The 22,012-nt window shown below is 42.4% G+C and overlaps 1 long non-coding RNA gene across 2 annotated transcripts in view; it reads right to left on the bottom strand.

Moving 5' to 3' along the window:
* The window catches only part of LOC127047615 (uncharacterized), a 37,304-nt gene that overhangs the window by 4,471 nt on the left and 10,821 nt on the right, over positions 1-22,012 (bottom strand). For both annotated transcript variants that reach the window (XR_007773409.1, XR_007773410.1), the window contains exon 2: positions 4,858-5,070. This is a non-coding gene — a long non-coding RNA (uncharacterized LOC127047615). The remainder of the gene's footprint in view (positions 1-4,857; positions 5,071-22,012) is intronic.

The raw sequence follows: 22,012 nt of genomic DNA on the forward strand, positions 1-22,012 counted from the left end.
CTTCTCCCAGCAGTTTCTCTAAGTCTTGCTGTGCCCTCACTCAGTGCATGCAAGTAACAATTAACTTTGCTATTTTTAATATTACAGGTTAAAGGTGCATGGATGTATCTGGCATTTTTCCTGTGTAATATTTTACTACAAAAAACACTACTACAGTTATCATAACTTCGTTTATCTATGGAAATTTATATTGCATAGAAACACTCAATCTGTTTCTGCTGTTTTTTTGCACAGATGTGACTCCATTGAAGTAAATGTAGCTATCAGTATAAAAATCAGTGTGAGATCAGAATTAGGTCAACTGTCTAGTCTCTGGTGCTAATTATTGATCATCAATTTTTGAAGTGCTTCCCCCTGTAAGACAGTGGGAATTGCGCCATTGACTTAAATCTGCACCCACTAAACGGGATGAATAAAGGAGTCCTCCAAACAATTCTGAATAGTTTTTCCTCCTCTTCCTAATAAACAAATGCTCTACATAGATATTATGTGGCCCAGACACTTCTAAACCTAGCTTCATTTTATACTGTTAAATCTCACATAGGTGTGTGCCGCATCAATTTATAAATTTCATCAACAGTAGTAATCAGCTGCAAAGTCTATAATACTGCTGTTCTTCCTTCTCAGATCCTTATTGCATTTTTTCAGTTATTTTTTAAAGACTACTTTGATATACCTGGGAGCAGGATTGTGCCCATAAATGTAAGGCAGTGCATATTCAAAAAACAGAAGGCAAACCGTGGCATGAACAGATTTCTATCTTACCTCTTGCAGAAACAGAAGCTGCCTCCTTAATACCACCATTCGTACATGTTGCTAATTATTTCCTGTTATCCAAAAGTCTGTCTTTCTGCACCATCCCACAAAGAAAGCCTTCCAATCCAATGATGGTGATTTTTTGTAATTCTTATTCTTCACACAAATGGAATCAAGTAAGGATTACTACAAGGTACATCTTCATCCTCTCATATGCTGACCTCTACACATGGGAATAACATCCTCAAAAAATCTGTAAAGCACAACCATAGCCTCCCTCAAATCCCTCCTTTAGGTTCTCTGCCATGATGCCAAAAAATCCCTGACACTGGCAGATAACCATGGACAGGCAGGTGGAAAGCTGTGAAATTTTAAGACCTGTTGTACCTTATCAGCCTAAATTATTTGGGGGCAGAGACTGTCTTTTCATTTGATGTTGGTGCAGTGTCAAGCATAACAGGCCCTTTTACTGCTTCTATAAGACAATAAGTATACGTGTGCTCAAGAAAATACACATAGATTTCTAGTACCCTAATCATGAATTTAAGAAACTGGGGATCTTCTGTTCAACTATCACCTTAGAATGGAATATAGAGAACTGGAACACAACCAACAGATCTTTGAGGTGGATAGGCCTGCACTGAATTGCCAAACAGTGGCACACACTAGACTGTCTAGCAGAACTAAGTTTTCTGTGTATTGACAATATGAAGGATTATTTAGAACCTAGTAATGGTCAGCCCAGAAGTGACCTTATGTTTAGAACAGATTATTTATCACTTCTTTTAGTTTAAAAATTCAGCATTGTTATAAAATAGTTTGCAAGGATGAAGTTGTTTCAGGGCTTTTTAAGGATCAAGTGCTTGCTGCATATGTATATGCCATGTTGCTAATTGGTTAAACACTTCTTTGTTTCTGCTACAGCAATAACGGGTTTCTAAAGAGTATCATAACCATAACTGTACTGGAATATATTTAGGAGCATAAATGGGTACTTCTAGAAGAAAGCACTTAGAATCTATATTCTGAAGAAGAATTCTTTTCATTTCTCTTGGGGCCATTGTGCTTGGCAGCATATTCTGACTATTGTTAATTTGGACTATTGAATACACATTCTTGGAAGGTGTTTTTGTGATTCTCATACAGGGTATCAGGCCACACACCATTCTAAGCATTATTAATGGAAAAACTTGGCTGAAACTCCTACATTCCTTTCATACAGAGAAGTGTGCATATTTTTCTGTGAATTATTTAAATTGTTCCTTAACTTTCAAATGCTCTTTCTCTTCCTCCCCACCTGCCCTCAGCCTTGAGAGATTAAATGTTTTCAATGCAATCCCTTGCAAGTGTACTTGCTATTATAGGAAATTCAGTGGCTACATACATTGCATGGCCCTGGGGCTTACTAATACAAACATGATACTGGAGAGAAGACAGATGTTATATGCTCTAATACTCCCTAAGATTAATGTCAAGTATAAGAGTAGGTGCACAGAGGCTAAAGCTAAAAACATGCTTAGTGTCTCAAGTGGATCCTGACATCCAAGATGTTTCAGTTTTATCGAAATTGATATAGTATTGCCAATCACTGCAGTCCTGACTGTCTCCTACAGGAGAAAACAAAAGTATAATAGACCAAAGTTTCTTTCCTACTTTACCTTGAGACTGAAAGAGCTGTGTTTGGGGATTTGGGTTTTAACCTTCTGAATTTTCTTTTACACCCTTTCCTACTCCTGTTTCTTGTCATACCTCTTATGATTGGGATGCTGAAAGCATCCTAACCTGCCCAGTAAAAGGCCTGTGTATGCTTTTGTTTTTGTCTGGCTGGGGCTCTTCTGCTCCCTCAAAATGCTGGGTGGCTGCTGACAACAAAGCCATAGGCTGCACTGTTGTAGTGCTTCAGTGAAGTTACCAACTATGCCGATGGGAGAGCTTCTCCTATTGGTGTAAGTACTCCACTTCCCCAAGAGGTGGTCGCTATGTCAATGGGATAATTCTTCCATCGACCTAGTACTGTCCACATCAGCGGTTGGTTGGTTTAACTGCATTGCTGAAGGATGTGGAATTTTCACACCGCTGCACGACATAGTTATCCTGACCTAATTTCCCAATGTAGACCAGGCATTAGGAAAGGAATGAGGTGTGGTGTATGATTGCACTGGGAGAAGAGTAGTTGGGAAAAACAAAGGTCCTCAGCCAAAGTCTGCTTAAGTCAATGGGAATCTTTCCATTAGCTTCAATGGGCTTTGATTAGGCTTGAGGTGAATTAAAACTGTACTGGACGAGAGGGTGGAAGAGGCTACACTGGGAAAGAAGCAGTTTCAAAGTCTGGAGAAGGGATCTGCACTAGGAAGGAGGCCTGTGTTTGCATATCTGGTTTATTGTGTAAGAGCAAAAGACACAACCACCTGTGACTTAGCTAGTGCATCCATGTTGTGATTTAAGGGGACATTAGGTAAAATAGGACAAACTCATCCCTGGTATAATTCCATTTAAGTCAATAGCATTGTAGCAAGGATGAATTAGTTCCAGCTATATTATATCCTCTACAGAAAGTAGTTAATGTTTGGAATCAATAAATTACCAAACCCAACAATAAAAGACACTAATATGTGTACTGTAGCACTGAGGGGACCTCGTTGTGGACCACGACCTACTTGTGCTAGATGCTGTACAAACAGGAAGAAACAAAAGGGTATCTGCCCCAAAGAACCTACAATCTAAGTATAAGACAAGAGGCAACAGACAGATGCAGACCGAGGAGTACAAGAAAGCAATGAGACAATACTAGTCAGTGTGATAGTCCATGGTGTCAGCATAGCAGCAGCCTAACCATTGTCAAGTGTTTCTGGCATTGTGGCAGAGTGAGTTTTAAGAAGAGCTTTGAAGGAAGATAATGAAGTAGTTTTGTGGATGTTTATGAGGAGCTCCTCCAAAAGTGAGGGGCAGCCGGGGAGAAAGCACAAAGAGGCTTGTTTGAAAATGTAACAAGTGACCGATATAGGCTGGCATTGTGAGTCAGAGTCTACTTCTGGATAGTGAATGAGACATGATAGGTAGCGTGGAGATTGACTGTGAAGGGGCTTGCAAGTGAAGCAGGTATCTCATGTTTGATGCATATAGAAGGGTGGCGGGAGCCAGTTATACAATATTCACTTGATGGACCCTGTAAAAATGTTTGGACAATTATGAGGCCTCTCTTTTTTAATTATTTTCAATACAGAAGGGGATTGTAGGCCAGGGAAATTCTCAGTAGATTTCACTGGAAGATATTAGTAAGATAGCTGCACCTAGTTGGTTCAGCATAGACATTTTTTCCTCTTTAAACCTCATCTGTTGTCCTGTGGATCTATTCTTAAGCTACAAAATGCGACTTGTGTAACATATTTTTCTTCAAAATAAAGCAAACTTTTTCTATATGCTCAGCAGCTCCCAGGGATTTGTAAAGTGATTCATTTGCATTAGAAATGGTTCCAAAATCTGCTGAGAATCAGAGTGCAAGTCCAGGGTATTCCTGGAAGGATATGTATTTATATGATATAGCCTGATCCAGTAAGGTCCTGTGTGCCCTCAACTCCTGTTGAAAAGTAATGGAAGGTGAGAGTGTGATGTTACACCCCTTATTCTTAATACAAATATGGTTATGATGTGAATATGACATAACTGAGATATACTTTATGCAAGATGGGTCTTATAGGATATCATTGGAAAGGTTATGATTTACGAAATGTGTTTATCCAATTTGTATGCATGTATTATTTCTGTATCTGAAGCTGGGAATAGTGACCATGTCTTTGTATTTCAAATCCGCTACATTGGATGAGGCCAAACAATATTAGTGGCTTGTTGAAGAAATGCACACAAGCAGGAACTGTGTGCAACAGACACCTCTCAGAGATAGCTCTACACAACGGGAACTGTTTGACCAAGGCAAGGGTGAAAGTAAGCTGGTATGGTGTATCTGTGTGTGTGTGTGGGGGGGAAATGCAGTGGCATACTGGTAATAATGGCTGAAGCATTCAGTACCAGCTTACTTTCACATCTTTTGGCTGCATAAAAGCTTAAACTCAACTAATAAAAGCCTGAAAAGTGAAAACTCACTTTGTCACATTTCTCTCCTCCCTCCTCCTCCAGCCAGGCTGTGGAAGGTGGCTGGGCTTGGCGCTTCACTCCTGCCTTGCACTCAGCAGCAGCTGTGGCTCCTCTCCAGCTTGTGGCGGGAGACTGGCTGATGGAGAAGCCCAGGGGGCGCCTGCATAACAGCTTAAACTCAGCTCCATCCACGGTTCAACTGCCCCTGGGTCACACCAACAACTGTGAAATAAACAAGAATGCTAGAAATGGCCCTCTAATTCTGTGCATTGAACCACGGACAACAACACACCTGAAAACACCTGAGGAACAAAGACTGAACTGTGAGAAGTGATGGTCTCAGGCTGGAAGGATTTTTAGCCTTTGTAAGAAAACCTGGGAAAGCCAAGGCAACTTGTGCCTTAAGAAGCTGCCAGCCTGTTTATCACTCAGGGTGAGAATTTGCTAATTTTTGTCCTACCCATATACTGTGTTAAGTTCAATTTGCGGCTTTTGTTTATTTACTAAGGTAATCTCCTTTGTTCGGTTTGCTATCTCTTTAACCATTAAAATCTACCTTTTATAGTTAATAAACTAATTTTGTTTATTATTAAACCAAGTTTATGTAATTTCTAACTGTGGGGGGGGGAGAAGTTGTGCATGTCTCTCTTCACATTGAGGAAGAGGGTGGATTTTTATGAGTTTGTGCTGTGCAGATTTTTCTATACAGTGCAAGACAGTATTATTTTGGGTTTATCTCCCAAAAGAGGTGTGCACATGAGTGCTGGGGGAGTCCTCTCACACAGAGCTGACTTCAGTCTGTGACTGCAGGTGCGCGCGCGCGCGCGTGTGTGTGTGTGTGTGTGGGCGCACGCACGCTGCAAGAGGCCAGAGAGCCTAATTCAGCAAAATGGGGGGTGGGAACCCAGGCCAGTGGAGCAGGAGAGACTCAGTGTAATCCCAGTACACCAGGTGCCATCCCAGAAGGGGGTCCAACCCATCACAGAGAGTACTCATGTTGGTCATCTCTAAGGATCAACTCCTATGTATGGATGGTCTCAGAATTGTTCTGTCTGCTACATGGAAACTGGATTTGGAATCATGGAAACTACTTAAAGTCATGCACTTTTATTTCCAATGAACATAATACATGCATGCGCAAGAGTGGTATTCTTTAAGCACCATAGATAAAGAATAAATTATAAATATATAACTTTAAAAAAAATCCCAAAGCTTTTTCCTTTGTAACAGGATCAAGTACCATAACTGTTCCATTTCTTCATTTATGCAGTGTTGTTGTAGCTGTGACGGTACCAAGATATTAGAGAGAGAAGATGGGTGAGGTAATATCTCTTATTGGAGCGACTCATGAGAAAGACAAGCTTTCAAGCTTACATAGAGCTTTTTCTCAGGTTTAGGAAACTTAAGTGCCTGTTAACACCCCGTCAGTCAAAGAGAGGAAACAGGGGCGTGGGGGAAAGGAATTGGGTGACGGGTTGTTAGTTGGTTATACATTGACACTGCCAGAACAACAGATGCAAAACTTGCAGACATATCTCCACTGCTACGATGATCAACACCCCCACAACACACTTTTCACGATCCATGGGTCCTACATATGCCTATCAAAATATATGGTATGCTGCATGCAGTGCACTAAATGCTTCAACAGCAACTCTGTGGGTGAAACCAGACAATCACTATGCTCTCAGATGAACTCACACAGGAAACAGGTTTCAGAGGGGTAGCCGTGTTAGTCTGTATCAGCAAAAAAAAAAAAAGTTAGTCCTTGTGGCACCTTAGAGACTAACAAATTTATTTGGGCATAAGCTTTCGTAGGCTATAACCCACTTCATCAGATGCATGGAGTGAAAAATTCAGTAGGCAGGTATAAATATACAGCACATGAAAAGATGGGAGTTGCCTTACCAAGTAGGAGGTCAGTGCTAACAAGGCCAATTGGCTACACCCAAGCCCTAAGATACAACCACATTTGCTCCAATCCCTTAGACAGAGACAAACACCTACAGGATCTCTATCAAGCGTTCTTAAAACTACAGTACCTACCTGGGGAAGTGAAGAAACAAATTGACAGAGACAGAAAGGTACTCAGAAGTCACCTACTCCAGGACAGTCCCAACAAAGAAAGTAACAGAATGCCACTAGCCATCACCTACAGCCCCCAACTAAAACCTCTCCAGCACATCAAAGATCTACAACCTGTCCTGAAGGATGATCCCTCGCTCTCACAGACCTTGGGAGACAGGCCAGTCCTCACTTACAGCTAGACAGCCCCCCAACCTGACGCAAATACTCACCAGCAATCACACACCATACAACAGAAACTCTAACCCAGGAACCAATCCCTGCAATGAACCCCATTGCCAACTCTGTCCACATATCTATTCAAGGGACACCATCATAGGACCTAAACACATCAGCCACACTAGCAGGGGCTTGTTCACCTGCACATCTACCAATGTGATATCCAATCTAGATTTAAAATCTTCCAGTGATGGAGGATCCACCACAATTCTTGGTAAACTTTTCCCATGATTAATTATCCTCAACTGGTAATTCTTCTCCTTTAAATATCAGGAGTTAACTGAGGTAAAAGCAGCAGAACCTGCTGGATCCCATATGGTAATGCTGACCCTGATGCAGCTGGTGTCGCTTTATTTAGATTTACATTTTTGCTAACACGGCTGTCACCTCTAAATATCACTAATTAAAAGGTAGGATTATATTTTGTTATATTTTTAAATTAAACTTTTCCGACAAGCTCATTATAGCAATAAAATTGTTCTTTGTTAGAACTTCTCGTGGTCTGATACAAATAAGTGTCTGTTTACCAGATACTGTACATCAGTGGCTTACAATCTGTGGTCCATGGACTTCTGGGGGTCCGTAGACTATGTCTAAGGTTTCTGCAAAAGGTGACTATGAAAATAAAGTTTCAGATCCCAGAATAGGCATGCTGTTTTTTCTGATCAATCAAAAGTATGTGAATACCCCCGCCTATAGGTCAAAACTCAGAAGTGTTGTCATTAGCATAGAAGCCCATAGTTTAGCGACCTTCTCATGCTGCATCAAATGCCATGCTGAGCATGGGCAACATTTATAGTTGAATTTTGTTCAGTCAGTTTTCAGTCTGAGACTTCTGTGATAGGGGTCTGTGGACCACAGGTTGAATTTCCAAAGGGGTCTGCATCTCCATTTGAAATTTTTTAGGGTTCTGCAAATGAAAAAAGGTTGAAAACCACTGCTGTACATTACCTTCCAAGCAGGGTACAAATGCTCTCTTTCCCCCTCCCCGCCTCTGTTTTTTAGGCAGGGAATGGGTTCAGGCTGAAGAGGTTTATTATGGGTTTAGTTTACAATTGTACTTGCTATTGGATATTTGTTTTAAGCCACCGTTTGTATGATACTCTGTTGTATGACTGTGTTGTAGGATTACAGTGCTGTGCGGCAGCTGTAGTTAGAACAACCACAAGATTAAAAACGTGAAACCTTCAGCTCCCAAAGTACTGGTATCTATCACAGAGCTACAGGAGGATCTTACCTAACTCAACTAGTAAGTAGTAGTAGAGAACATGGATATACCTGTACATAAGTCAGCTAATCACAATCCCACACAACAAGCACAACAAGCTTCATAGACAATATTTTTGTTGCAGCTATTAAGGCCCAGATCCACAAAGGGACCTCAGTGTTGCAACACCTACTTTGTAGATGCTTGGAAAATCTCTGGAAATCACAGACCCTGGGCTAGGCATGTAGGCTCCTATACAATGAGTGGATAGGACAGAGAGGCACCAGAGAAAGGGCTGCACAAAAGCCAGCACCCTAGTCTGGAAGCTGCCTAAACTATCCAATAGATCGGGTAGGCAACCTATGGCACGCATGCCGTCTTCTAGCTGATTTTCAGTGGTTCTCACACTGCCTGGGTCCTGCCCACCGGTTTGGGGGACTCTGCATTTTAATTTAACTTTAAATGAAGCTTCTTAAACATTTTAAAATCTTATTTACTTTACATACAATAGTTTAGTTATATATTATAGACTTATAGAAAGAGACCTTCTAAAAACGTTAAAATGTCTTACCGGCACGCGAAACCTTAAATTAGAGTGAATAAATGAAGACTCAGCACACCACTTCTGAAAAGTTGCCAATCCCTGTGATAGATGTTGATGATGGGTGTGTGTCCTAAGCCCTGCCTCTCATGGAGCTTTTTAGACACCTAAGTGAAGGCTGCCAAAGCTCAGTGGCTAGGGCACTCACCAGAGTGGTGGGAGACCCCTGTTTAAATCCCTTTTCAACAGGCAGAGGAAGGAATTGAACCAAGATGTCCCACCACCCAGGTAAGTTTCCTAACCACTGGGTTAATGTTTATGAGGAAAGCCTCTTCTCCCCCTGACTTCCTGGTTGTTTTGTATGGAGTTAGGCATACCCAGAGCATGCCTAACAGATCGGGCCCGACAGGTGACATAGGCAGGGCAACACCTGGTTTCATGCGTAGGCTAAATGCTTTTGTCAGAAAAGGCTGATTTTGTGGAAATGTATCAATTTTCACTAAATTTTCACTGGGAAGGTTTCTCAGGTCCAGGATAGAATTTCTGGTCAATGAGGCAAACATCCGCCCACCCCAGAATAGTAGTCAGGGCCACTCACCTTGAATTGGGAGATCCAGACTTAAAACCCTGCCCTGCCTGATACCTGGGAGATGCAGGGTGAGTGTCCTAACCACTGGTCTCTTGGGTATTCTGGGAGATGCTTCTCTCTTGATTTTTTCACATAACAATTAGAAAGGTCTCAGCTTTGTTTGAATGCAGAGTGCAGTTAAATTTCAAAGCCTCCATTTTTTTGTGTGAAGCAGGATTCTTGTTTTTTGGCCAGCTCTATCTGAAACTCATTTTGAAAATATTGAAAAGGGCTGCGGGACAGGGCTTTGCAGTCGTAGTTTTCAGCAAAATTGATTTTTATTTTATCCAATGGGATCATACATCTGGATTTCCCTATGCCTTGTAGTGACTCCCCGGTATGCAAAAATATAGCATTTTGCTTCAGTGATGCTTGTTACAAAACATACATTTAGTAATGAATGCCCTCACTACTGAGATTACTAAATGGTCTTGTGTAGGCTTACACAGTTGTATACACGTAAATGGATACTTACCAGTAAAACTGCTTTTCAAGGTTTCTTATATTTTTTATAAAGAATGTGTCTGAAGTTGCAACACCACACTGAATGAGAGAAGTGTTATTGATTAATCTGAATAGCTGCAACAGGCAGTTTGAAAGGAATCTTCCCTAAGGAAAATAAACCACCTCTCTTTCTGTTTTTTTATCAGTATAATGCATGCTGGTTTCATAGAGCATTTTGAAACAAAGCAAAGTCTGAATGAGACATTTTGTTTTCTCATATTATAAATTTCTGGTTTATAATCCCTTTAAAGTCATCAGTTACCAGCATGTCTTGATCACTGATTTTTCCGTCTCTAAACATCTAGGATTCAATCAGTCTATTACTTCATTCAATGCATTTTCCTGTAAATGAAGTCCTGGTCTTTCCAGGACTGACTTAGAGCAACAGGCATAAATTAGGAGACTTGACTGCATTCTATGAGTCGGTACTGAAGAGAAAAATCAAACACCACCTTAGCTTGTGACACACAGTAAATAAAATCAGGTTGAATTCATGCCACCAGCCATATTACCTTATTGTGGGTTCAATTAGCATGACTGATGGCTTTAAATTTGGGGCGGAGGGTGGAAGTCTGCATATGTAAGCCATGAACATAATAATACTTCTATAATGCTAGGGAGATGGGAGCACCCGAACAGTTGCCCTTACTACACATCTAGTAACATATGTAGCCCCCTAGCTACATGCCAATACATGGGGAGGGGCACTCCACCCAGATGTGCCTCACTGGGAATTTGAGCAGTCCGAGGCAGCACTTTCAAATCCTCCTTGCACTATTGCTTTCAGGTAGCTGAATTATTGCTGCCTCCTGATTGGAAGTAGTGTGTGAAAGGGGTAATCCTGATAGCCACACAGAGACAGCCATAATTGGGCTTTTAACTGCCTGTTGGGTAGTGAATGCTGAGTCAAAGCTAATTCCTAAGGTGATTTGGTTCCTGTTTATGACCATCATAAAGCCACATGGCAGGGCAAGAGCCATTCTAAAAGAAATACACCTAATTTGTCCTAGAAAACTGCCTTCGTCGTATGTAGGGGTAGGAAGCCCTTTCATTTTGGTTTCTACAACAGTTTTGATCAAGTCACTTTTATGCTTTCACAACACATTCATTGCACTTAGTCATGTTTTCTTTAGCTGAATATTATCCAGATTTTTCTTTGCTTTAGAATCTACTAGTTACCACAATCTTGACAGAAAAAAATTCACTGGAAAAAACAGCATCTCTGTTCAGGACAGAACTTCTTGACTTTAGTAATGCTTTTGATACTGTCTCGCACGATGTTCTCATAAACAAACTAGGGAAATACAACCTAGATGGACTACTATAAAGTGGATATATAACTGGTTGGAAAATCGTTCCCAGACAGTAGTTATCAGTGGTTCACAGTCATGCTGGAAGGGCATAACAAGTGGGGTCCCACAGGGGTCAGTTCTGGGTCCAGTTCTGTTCAATATCTTCATCGTGATTTAGATAATGACAGAGAGAGTATACTTATAAAGTTTGCAGATGATACCAAGTTGGGAGGGGTTGCAAGTTCTTTGGAGAATAGGATTAAAATTAAAAATGATCTGGAAAAACTGGCAAAATAGTCTGAAGTAAATTTGTCAATAAGAACAAATGCAAAGTACTCCACTTAGGAAGGAACAGTGTAACACTGTTGCAAAAAAAGCAAACAGCATTCTGGGATGTATTAGCAGGAGTATTGGAAGCAAAACACGAGAAGTAATTCTTCTGCTCCACTCTGTACTCATTAGGCCTCAACTGGAGTAATGTGTCCAGTTCTGGGTGCCACATTTCAGGAAAGATGTGGACAAATTGGAGAAAGTCCAGAGAAGAGCAACAAAAATGATTGAAGCTCTAGAAAACATGACCTATGAGGGAAGATTGAAAAAATTGGGTTTGTTTAGTCTGGAGAAGAGAAGACTAAGAGGGGACATGATAACAGGTTTCAAGTACATAAAAGGCTGTTACAAGGAGGAGGGAGAAAAATTGTTCTTCTTAAGCTCTGAGGATAGGACAAGAAACAATGGGCTTAAATTGCAGCAAGGGTGGCTTAGGTTGAACATTAGAAGAAACTTCCTAGCTGTCAGGGTAGTTAAGCACTGGAATAAATTGCCTAGGGAGGATGTGGAATCCTCATCATTGGAGATTTTAAAGAGCAGGTTGGACAAACACCTGTCAGGGATGGTCTAGATGATACTGAGTCCTGCCTTGAGTGCAGGGGAGTGGACTAGATGACCTCTCGAGGTCCCTTCCAGTTCTATGATTCTATGATTCTGCATGGGCTTAAGTCCCATTGAAAGCTATAGAACTTAAACACATGCTAAAAGTTAAATGCTGTGTTGAATAGGCATGGACTTAAGAAAATCATAAAATACTTCCATGAATTAGATCTATGGAGCGTATTGTAGCAAATGGGCCTTCTGCATTCTGCTGAACTTTACCCCTTGATAATTGGAGAATGGCAGACTTGTGTGGAGAGTACAATAACAACCTGACTAAACTAAGGCTGTAGTAAAAGTCTCAGCAGAGAGCTTGTTTTTGTAAGGTTGCCAATTTGATCTCTTAACCAGAGGGACTTGGTTAAGCTGAAGATAAGCATTAAAAAGTACAGATGATTATGTGAACAGAACTTCTGAACCTCTTGGGCTTCTCCAATCATTAATCATAAATGCACTGGAGTTCTTGTGAACAAATAATGTCTGGTTTATAGAAGATCTTTCTGCAGAGCATGGCTGAAAGCCCTTAGCTTAGCACTAGAGAGGAGTGTAATGGGTTCAATCACAGAAACTGCTTGCGCCTGTCATCTGATGTGCTGAGACTACCTCTAAGCCCATTTTTTCTGCCAGTTTGGGCCTCAAGAACTCTGTCGTGTTGAGCCAGACATGTCAGTCTGCTCCAACACAGACTCAGGATCTGAACCACGTGCCCCAAAGCTGCAGACTTAACTGAAAACAGCTTAAGAAGTGCTCCTGTCTCCAGCACCCAGACACCCAGCTCCCAAAGGGATCCAAACCCCAAATAAATCTGTTTTACTCTGTATAAAGCTTATACAGGGTAAACTCATAAATTGTCCACTCTCTATGACACTAATAGAGAGAGATGCACAGCTGTTTGCTCCTCCAGGTATTAATTACTTACTCTGGTTAATTAATAAGCAAAAGTGATTTAATAAATATAAAAAGTAGGATTTAAGTGGTTCCAAGTAATAACAGACAGAACAAAGTAAGTTACCAAGCAAAATAAAACAAAACACACCTAATACATTAACAAACTGATTACAGATAACATCTCACCCTCAGAGATGCTCCAATAAGCTTCTTTCAAAGACTGGACTCCTTCCTAGCCCAATCCTTTCCCCAGTACCGTTCTTGTGAGCTCCAGCTCAGGTGGTAACTCGGGGATTTCTCATGTCTGGAACCTCCTTGTTCTGTTCCACCCACAACCCTCCTTATATAGCTTTGGCACAAGGCAGGAATCTTTTATCTCTCTGGGTCCCCATTCCTTCTAAATCAGGGGTCTCAAACTCAAATGACCACAAAGGCCACATGAGGGCTAGTTCATTGGCCCGAGGGCTGCATCACTGACACCCCCTCGCTGCCCCCAGCCATGCACCAACTCCATCCCTTCCATGAGACCCTGCCTCTTCCCACCCCTTCCCTGCCCCCATTCTAACTCCTTCTCTAAAGTCTCCACCCCAACTCTGCCCCCTCCCTGCCCCCAGAGGGTGCATGAAGGGTGTGGTGGGGTCTCAGGGCAGGGAGTTGAGGTGTAGTTGGGTGCAGGCAGGGGGCTCAGGGTGCAGAAGGGGTGTGGGATGCAGCAGGGAGCTCAGGGCAGGGAGCTGGGGTGCAGGAGGGGTGTGGGATGCAGCAGGGACCTCAGGGCAGGGAGTTGGGGTGTAGCAGGGGGTTGAAGTTCAGGTAGGGGGCTCAGGGCAGGGAGTTGGGGTGCAGCAGGGGGTTGGGGTGTAGGCAGGAGGCTCAGGGCAGGGGATTGGGGTGCAGAAGGGGTGGGGGATGCAGCAGGGGGCTCAGTGCATGGGGTTGGGGTGTGGGGTGCAGCAGGGGGCTCAGGACTGGGGGTTGAGGTGCAGGCAGCGGGCTTAGGGCAGGGAGCTGAGAGGCGAGGGGCAGGAGGGCTTCGGGCTCTGGGGTGGCAGCAGTGCACACCGGGGCCGGGCAGGCTGCCGGCCCTGGCCCCGGCTCTGACTCCGGTCTGCTCTGGGAAATCGCTGGAACCATGTCCCTGCGGCCCCTGGGGGAGGGAGATGCAGGGCTCCATGTGCTGCTTGTCACACCTCCAGGTACCTCCCCCAAAGCTCCCATTGGCCGCCGTTCCCCGTTCCCGGCCAATGGGAGCTGTGGGGGGCAAGGGGGTGCAGTGTCTGGAAGCCAGGGCAACACACGGATGGAGCCCTCTGCTTCTCCACCCTCCCTCCCCCCCCCCGGCAGCAGGGATATGATGCCAGCCGCTTCAGGGAGTGGCGTGGGGCTCAAGGGGGGAAATCCTGTGGCTGTACTTTGCCCACCCCTGGCCTGGAGGTAGGCTGTGGGGGTGGGCGCAGGCTGCTTGGCGGGCAGCAGGAAATAGCCCTGCTGGCCACGTGTTTGAGACTCCTGTTCTAAATGAAAAAGAACCAGGTTTAAGATGGATTCCAGTACCAGATGACATGGTCACATGTCCTGAGACCCCAAGCTTTCATTCTTCCTGGTCTGACTCACAGAAAGGCTTGCAAGTAAACAGAGCCATTTACAAGCAATTGTCCTAGTTGATGGGAGCCATCAAGATTCCAAACCACCATTAATGGCCCACACTTTGCATAATTACAATAGGATCTCAGAGTTATATTTCATATTTCTAGTTTCAGATACAAGAATGATACATTTATACAAATAGGATGACCACACTCAGCAGATTATAAGCTTTGTAATGATATCTTACAAGAGACCATTTCCATGAAGCATATTGCAGTTACATTATATTCACACTCATTAGCATATTTTCATAAAATCATATGGAGTGCAACATCACAAGGAGAAATGGCGTAGCAAAATGCTAGGAGGAAGGGGAAAAGATTCGAGTTGTTTGGATGGAAGAGATTCTCAAAGGAATAGTTGCAAATATCTATGTGTGGGTTTGCTGGGAAATAACACTGTGTCGTAGCTGTAGCAGGTAGTTTTTATAATAAAATTGAACATAAAAAGAGATTAAGATGGATAAATATAGGCAACAATTGACCAAGTCTGTACTGTATGGAAAGTCACATCAAGAAAAGCTGAAATTCAGAGTATTTGCACATGGGAGTTGTTTGTAGAGTCACTCAATATTTTTGTACATGGTTACAAAAGTATCACTCTGCTGTAATGATGAAAAGAATGGTGATTGAAACTAATATTGTGTGATCAGATAACTCTTTGTATACTGCAATCAGTCAGTAGTATGTATGCGATACTCTGTGATTGGGAAGGAGGTAGCAACAGCCCCAAGTGGCTGGGAAGGTCCTTCGACATTTCTTTAGAAGAGGAGAAGGAAGGATATGAATTAACTTACATCTATGCAAGCAAGCAGAAAAACAAATAGTGTAATGTACTTCACAATGTACTTGCCTGTTTGTTAGCTTGCAGAAAGGAAAATGTACAGAACAAAGATTACTGAGTAACTGAAAAGCATATCCTACCCTTGAAAATGGCAACTGTTTTCTGAAAGTATAAAAAGGTCCTTCCACAGCAAGTCCAAAAAGAAGTAATTTTTAAATGTACAGCTTTTGACCATGTGAATCACTCTAAGATTAAATTGTAATGTTACACTCGTTCTCCCTTTTTTCCCCACTCCTGGGCAAAATGCACTAACTATCTCTGTATTTGTAATGCCCCAAATTTGATAAGGACACTGAACAAACAGCAGTATGATGACTGAATTAGAAATTGAAGTAACGTTCCTTCTGATGCTCAGTTTGTGATGGCCAAATGAAGCTTTCTAGTTTCCCATTATAGAAGCCTATAATCACTGTGTTTGCTTATTTTGCTTCAAATTATGGTCTCTTTGTCATTCATTTCAGACTACATAGAGTTCAGAAACTTGACTTAGTTAAAATTACTGCATAACCCAAGCTTTTACAAATATAGGAGTTTCAGCAAATTTGTGGTCTGATTTTGATCTTCCACCTGTTGGTGTAACTCAGGAGTAAGTCCACTGACGTCTGTAGAATTATACTACTGTAAGTGATATCAGAATCAAGCCTAAGAATCAGAATGGTAATTACTTTTAGGGCATTGACAAATGCATGTGGTGATTTTGTGTCGGGGGGGGGGAGAGGGAGGCGTATATTAAAAAGGACACAAAGATAAGCCCTTGTGTGTATTTAATAGTTTGTCCTACTATTATTAGTCTCACTGAAATCACTTGGACTACTTATGATGTAAAGCTATTACTGCTGTGAAGTAATTATAAAACAATTCAGATCCTTCTGCCTCTTAAAAGGACTAGTGACACGCTGCTGATTGTTTGCTTGAGCAGACTGGTTTCATTACTCTGATTAAATCTAACTTCCTCTCTCTCTCCTCAGCCATAATTTAAAGCACGTTTTGACCAACATAAGTTTCACCAACAAAAGCACCAGTGTGGACAGCATTGTGTTGGCGGGAGAAAGTCTCTCGCTGACATAGCTACTGCTGCTTGTTGGGGGTGGTTTAATTATGCCAGCAGGAGAGCTCTCTTCTGTTGGCAAAGAGTGGCTGCACAGGAGACCTTACACCATTGCTGCTGTGCCGCTGTAAGGTCTGTAGTGTAGACATCACCTAAGTCATCTCATTTTGCTTCAGTAAGGAGAACTGAGAAAGGAAATTGGAGCAATGCAGCACCAGCAGGAACAACATCATGGAGGTACCGCTGTGGTGGCAAACACAAAGTTCAGCTAGATCAGTACCAAAGGTGAAAGGACAGCTATCAAACTTCCATGGGCCTAGTGTAAAGTGGTGTCAGCAAGAGCCAGAGTTGACAATCTGTAATCAACTATTCATTTGATGCAACGCTAGTAGGTTGAGGGAAAACAATGAAACAACCAACCTTAGTAGAACATCAATGAATTAAAACAACACAATTATTTTCTTCTTACATATTTGTATACAAATTGTGCAAATACACTGTTCTTTATAAACAACAAATCTTTTTTTATTCTTATATTTCCATAAAACATTTTAGTACAAGAAAATATACGCTTTATTAAGTTTCAACACTTAACAATTTCTCTACTCCTAAAAAATGTTTTAGAGGCAGCAAATTACAAGAATGAAAATGGAAAAACAAATTAATTACCTCTGTAACACTAGGCTGAATCAGGAGAGATACTGTAATTACTGTAAAGATAAATATACTACAAATGTCTTACAAATGTAGAGAAACATATTTAAAGCAAAAGGCTTGTCTGCAGTGACAAACTATAGTACATGCAACTTGGGTTATTTTCTCCCAAGATTGTCTGATGTTCTGTTTAAAAATTGTTGTTTGGTTGGGAAATGGGGGAAGAATGGGAAGCTTTCAAATTTTCAGACATATATTGTCATTGCAGCTTTCAAGCAGATGGATCAAATCTTCAAAATTTGATTTATTTGCTGGCACATTTTTTTTTTAAATTATCACATGCATATGCAAATTTCCATGTGAAAAATCCATTGTGTGCACCAATCCAGTTCAAATGGATTTTGTGAAGGCTATTTGCATATGTCAGAGATATAGCTGAAAATTACATGTGCAAATAACAACATGCACAGCCAGGGCCGTCCTTAGGATTTATGTTGCCCTAGGCGGGATTATTAAACTGGTGCCCCTGTGCCTGTCTTGCTCTTAGCAACACAAACATAAGCTTACACTATTGGAAAACTTGCCACATGCATGTTATTAAAACCAGTTTAACTTAATGAAGCACACTGTAATGCTGATGGACTAGCGCTAAAGAAGTAGACAATGACAGAATGATGCAAATAATATAATTTTTTAAATTTGTCAACATTTTATTGGAAATTTCTATGAAAAGGTATTGAAACAAGGATTTGTTTTTAATTAAAAGCAATATTCTGGCTTTTTTGGCTGCAAAAAACAGTCATAATGTCATCGTATGACAAAGACAAAGTGATGCCTTGCTTGATTGCAAGAACAGCAAGACCACTCAAGTGTTCCTGACTCCTTACAGAGCGGAGATAATTTTTAATAAGCTTTAGTTTTGGGAAACTCCGTTCTTCTGATGCTACTGCTACAGGAATTGTCAGGAGAATACGAGTGGCAATGTACACATTAGGATATATGTCAACAAGTTTGCTGATATGAGTAAACTGTACAATGTCCATCGATTTTGCATGTGGCAACATTGATAACAGTGTACTCAATTGTTCATACAGTTCAAGTCCATTTAAATCAAAACGATCGTCGTGCTTCAGGAGGCTCTCTAGGTCAGGGATCCCCAACACGGTGCCCGCAGGTGCCATGGCGCCCGCAGGGGCCTCTCAGTGCACCTGCATACTGGCTGGCGGATGAGCATCCACCTAAATGCCGCCAAAATTCAGTGGCATTTCGGCGGCTAAGCCTCTGGATGACCCTGCTTGCCACCAATAAGCAGCATCATCCAGAGGCATCGCTGCTGAAATGCCACTGAATTTTGGCGGCATTTCGGCAGATGCTCGTCTACTGCCACGGTCCTTCATCTGGCGCCTGCCAGACGAAAAAGGTTGGGGACCACTGCTCTAGGTTCTTGCACTTTGTCATTAGTTGCTCTTGTTTTCCTATTTAGTTGAATTTATTCCTGCTCAGCCTGCTACCAGCTGAGTGAATGGAACCCCAGGCCGACAGAGGGTTGAGTGGCTCAGCCGGGGTCTCAGCTGCCAGCTTGCTCAGCCCGCTGCCAGCCTGGGGTTCATTGGGGGTCCCCAGGCCAGCAGCGGGTGATGAGGGGGGCTGGCGGCAGGGACCCCACATGGCAATGGGGCAGCAGCCGGAACCCCAGAGCAGCGCAGGCTGAGCCACTCAGCCCACCGCCGCATGCCATCAAAAATCAGCTCGCATGCCACCTTTGGCACGTGTACTGTAGGTTGCCAACCCCTGCTCTATACACTAGTAAGGAGATGAGCATATTACAGTTGTTGGAGGGCTCCATTTAGCAGTAACAGGGCTATAGGGAAGTCAGTCAACATTTTTGTTTCTCTGATGAAAACTGGCCCACCCACTTCCCCATAACAAACTTGTCACAAATAATTGTCAACAACTTAATTTTCTGTTTTTTCTGGGTTTTTTTTTTTTGAATATTGAAATTGAATTCAGGATTGTTAGCAAGCATTTTTGGCAAACAAATTTGTTAAATGACAATCTAAATGGCAACGCAGTACTGCTTCCATGCTTGGCTCACCCCCCAGCCTGCTGGTCCAACAGCTGCAGTAGAGGAGATAGGTGGAAAACTGCAGGACCCCAAAATCCACCTCTTGGGGTGCAGAGTGGCAACAGCAGCAGCAAACCCTCAGCTCCGATCACATACCAATGGGCACCACCGCCAGCCCAACAGACCATGGTGAAGTTAGCACAGCATCTGATCTCAGGGACAGGGCACCCATGGAGCCACAGCAGCTCATCGTGCCCTGTGCAGCTCCCCCCCGGATGAGATGGATCACTGCCAGCCCAGGGGAGAGACGCGCTCCCCAGCTAGGGTGACCAGATCCAGATGTCCTGATTTTATAGGGCCAGTCCCGATATTTGGGGCTTTGCCTTATATAGGTACCAATTATCCCCACCTAGGGTGACCAGACAGCAAGTGTGAAAAATTGGGATGGGGTGGGGGGGAATAGGAGCCTATATAAGAAAAAGACCCAAAAATCAGGACTGTCTCTATAAAATCGGGACATCTGGTCACCCTACAGGTGAGTTCCTTCCCCCATCCCTCCCAGAGACCCCAGCAGCCAATCCCCTCCTCAGATTGTGCTGCATTCATCTCTCTCTAGGACCCAGCAGCCCTGCTGTTACATGCTCCACTGCTTCCCGTCTGTCCAGGCTCCCAGCAGAGCAGTGCCCCCAGACCTAGTGGTGCCCTAGGCGGCTGCCTATTCTGCCTATGGCTAAGGACGGCCATATGCACAGCTAGAATTTGGGCTGAGATCCCTCTACAAATCTGCTTCACACCGGGTCACATGTAAACCTGTTCAAAATCTAAACTTAACTCACGAGACTCACCTGATTTTTGGGCTCCATTACAAATTCAAAGCAGAGGCCAGGTTAGCTAGAGTTTACAAACTTTAAGAGTGAGCCTCTGTCTAGTCTGAACTATCCTTGGCTAATGTTTGGTAAAATTCATAGTTTTGTGTGGTTCATAGTTTTGTGTGGTTTGTGTGAGTTTAACTTTGACTTCTTGAGTTCTTTCAAACCTGAAACTCAAAGTAAAATCCAGGGAGCAAATATGTGCAAGTAACTGGGGACTGAAACCTTAAAATTTTGCACCAGTTTAGTCATAATGCTTCCAATCACATATAGTACTAGTGTGAAAGAGATGGAAACAATCATAATGAATGACATATCAACCCTTACTATGTTATCTTGTTACTCATTAGACATTGTAAATCTTTTCAGAAATTGTGAACTTCATTTCTGCGTATTCCTATACTTCTTATTAATGTGTTTGGATTTTATTAAATAAGCAACAAAGCAGAGAAGATGTAAGAGAGACATTGTACAATCCTAATACTGCAAATGCATACATGTGTATGGAGGACAGGAGAGGAGCGACATATAAGACAGTGGAGAGGTCTATACGCATGTAAAGACAAACAGTTAAAGTTACTGTATCTAGTCTCCCTTACTGGTCTTGGAAGCATTATTTTGTTCTAATTCTATTTGGGATTTCTCAAAAGCACCTGTATGTATCATTTAGGCTTCTAAATACCTTTGAAAATCTGGCCAAAGGGCCTCAAACTAGCAAAGAATTTAAACATGTTTGTAACTTTAAGCATGTGATTAATTTCACTGAAGTCAATGGGCCAACTTATATGTTTAATGTTATACATGCTTCATGTTACTTTGCTGGACCAGGTCCTAGCACTTGTGGTTGTTTGTTTTTTTGTTTCTTTGTACTGTCTGCAAGCTTTTCTTAAAAAAAAAAAAAAGAAAAAAAGTCCTAGCCCTTTTAAAATCATTCATTTGTGTCTGGGGAGTATTTTTTTCTCCAGTTTTCAATATGAAGCCAAGGAACATGACCCCAAGAAATGTTCTATGCATCTTCCCGCAGGTCCTATTGGCCGAGAATGGCGAACCGTGGCCACTGGAAGCTGTGAGTGGTTGTACCTGTGGACACTCAGGTAAATAAAGCATATCGCGGCCTGCCAGCGGCTTAACCTGAACAAGCCATGAACCAAGTTTGGGAACCCCTGCTATAAGGTAATATGAAAGTTTTGCTTTATAATTGTGAAAGTGCTTGCTTTGAACTCAGACAGGAGGAGAGGTTCCCCCGGCCCATCAAGGAGGATTATCAAGACTAAGTGGGCCATTGTGAAGCATCACAATACACAGACTTTACTAACTGCCCCTACACAGGCTACATGCAGAAGGGCACATCCCCCTTGGTTTGAATTCTGGAAGAGGGAAATAAAGATAGCTGACATTAAGCTTTTTTCATTTCTTTGCTGTTTGAACTCTCATGGGGCTGCAGCTAGGAGATAAAAGTAGAGATCCCCAGGGTCAACGTGGGTTAGCCCTGAAAGACATTCAGTAGACAGATTACTACATCTCTGTCACCTTTTGGAACCACAGACTAACTCATTTGTACACATATGTTGCCTCCTTTAATCTGTAAATAACTCCCTCTCATTTCTTTTGCCTAGTTAATAATCCTTAATTAGTTTACTATAGGGTTGGCTACAAGTGTGGTCTTTGGTGTGAGATCTGCAAGACAAATTGAGCTGGGGTAAGTGACTGGTCCTTTGGGACTGGGAGCAACCTGAACATTTTG

Source organism: Gopherus flavomarginatus, chromosome 3 (genome assembly GCF_025201925.1).
Source record: "Gopherus flavomarginatus isolate rGopFla2 chromosome 3, rGopFla2.mat.asm, whole genome shotgun sequence".
NCBI lineage: Eukaryota > Metazoa > Chordata > Testudines > Testudinidae > Gopherus > Gopherus flavomarginatus.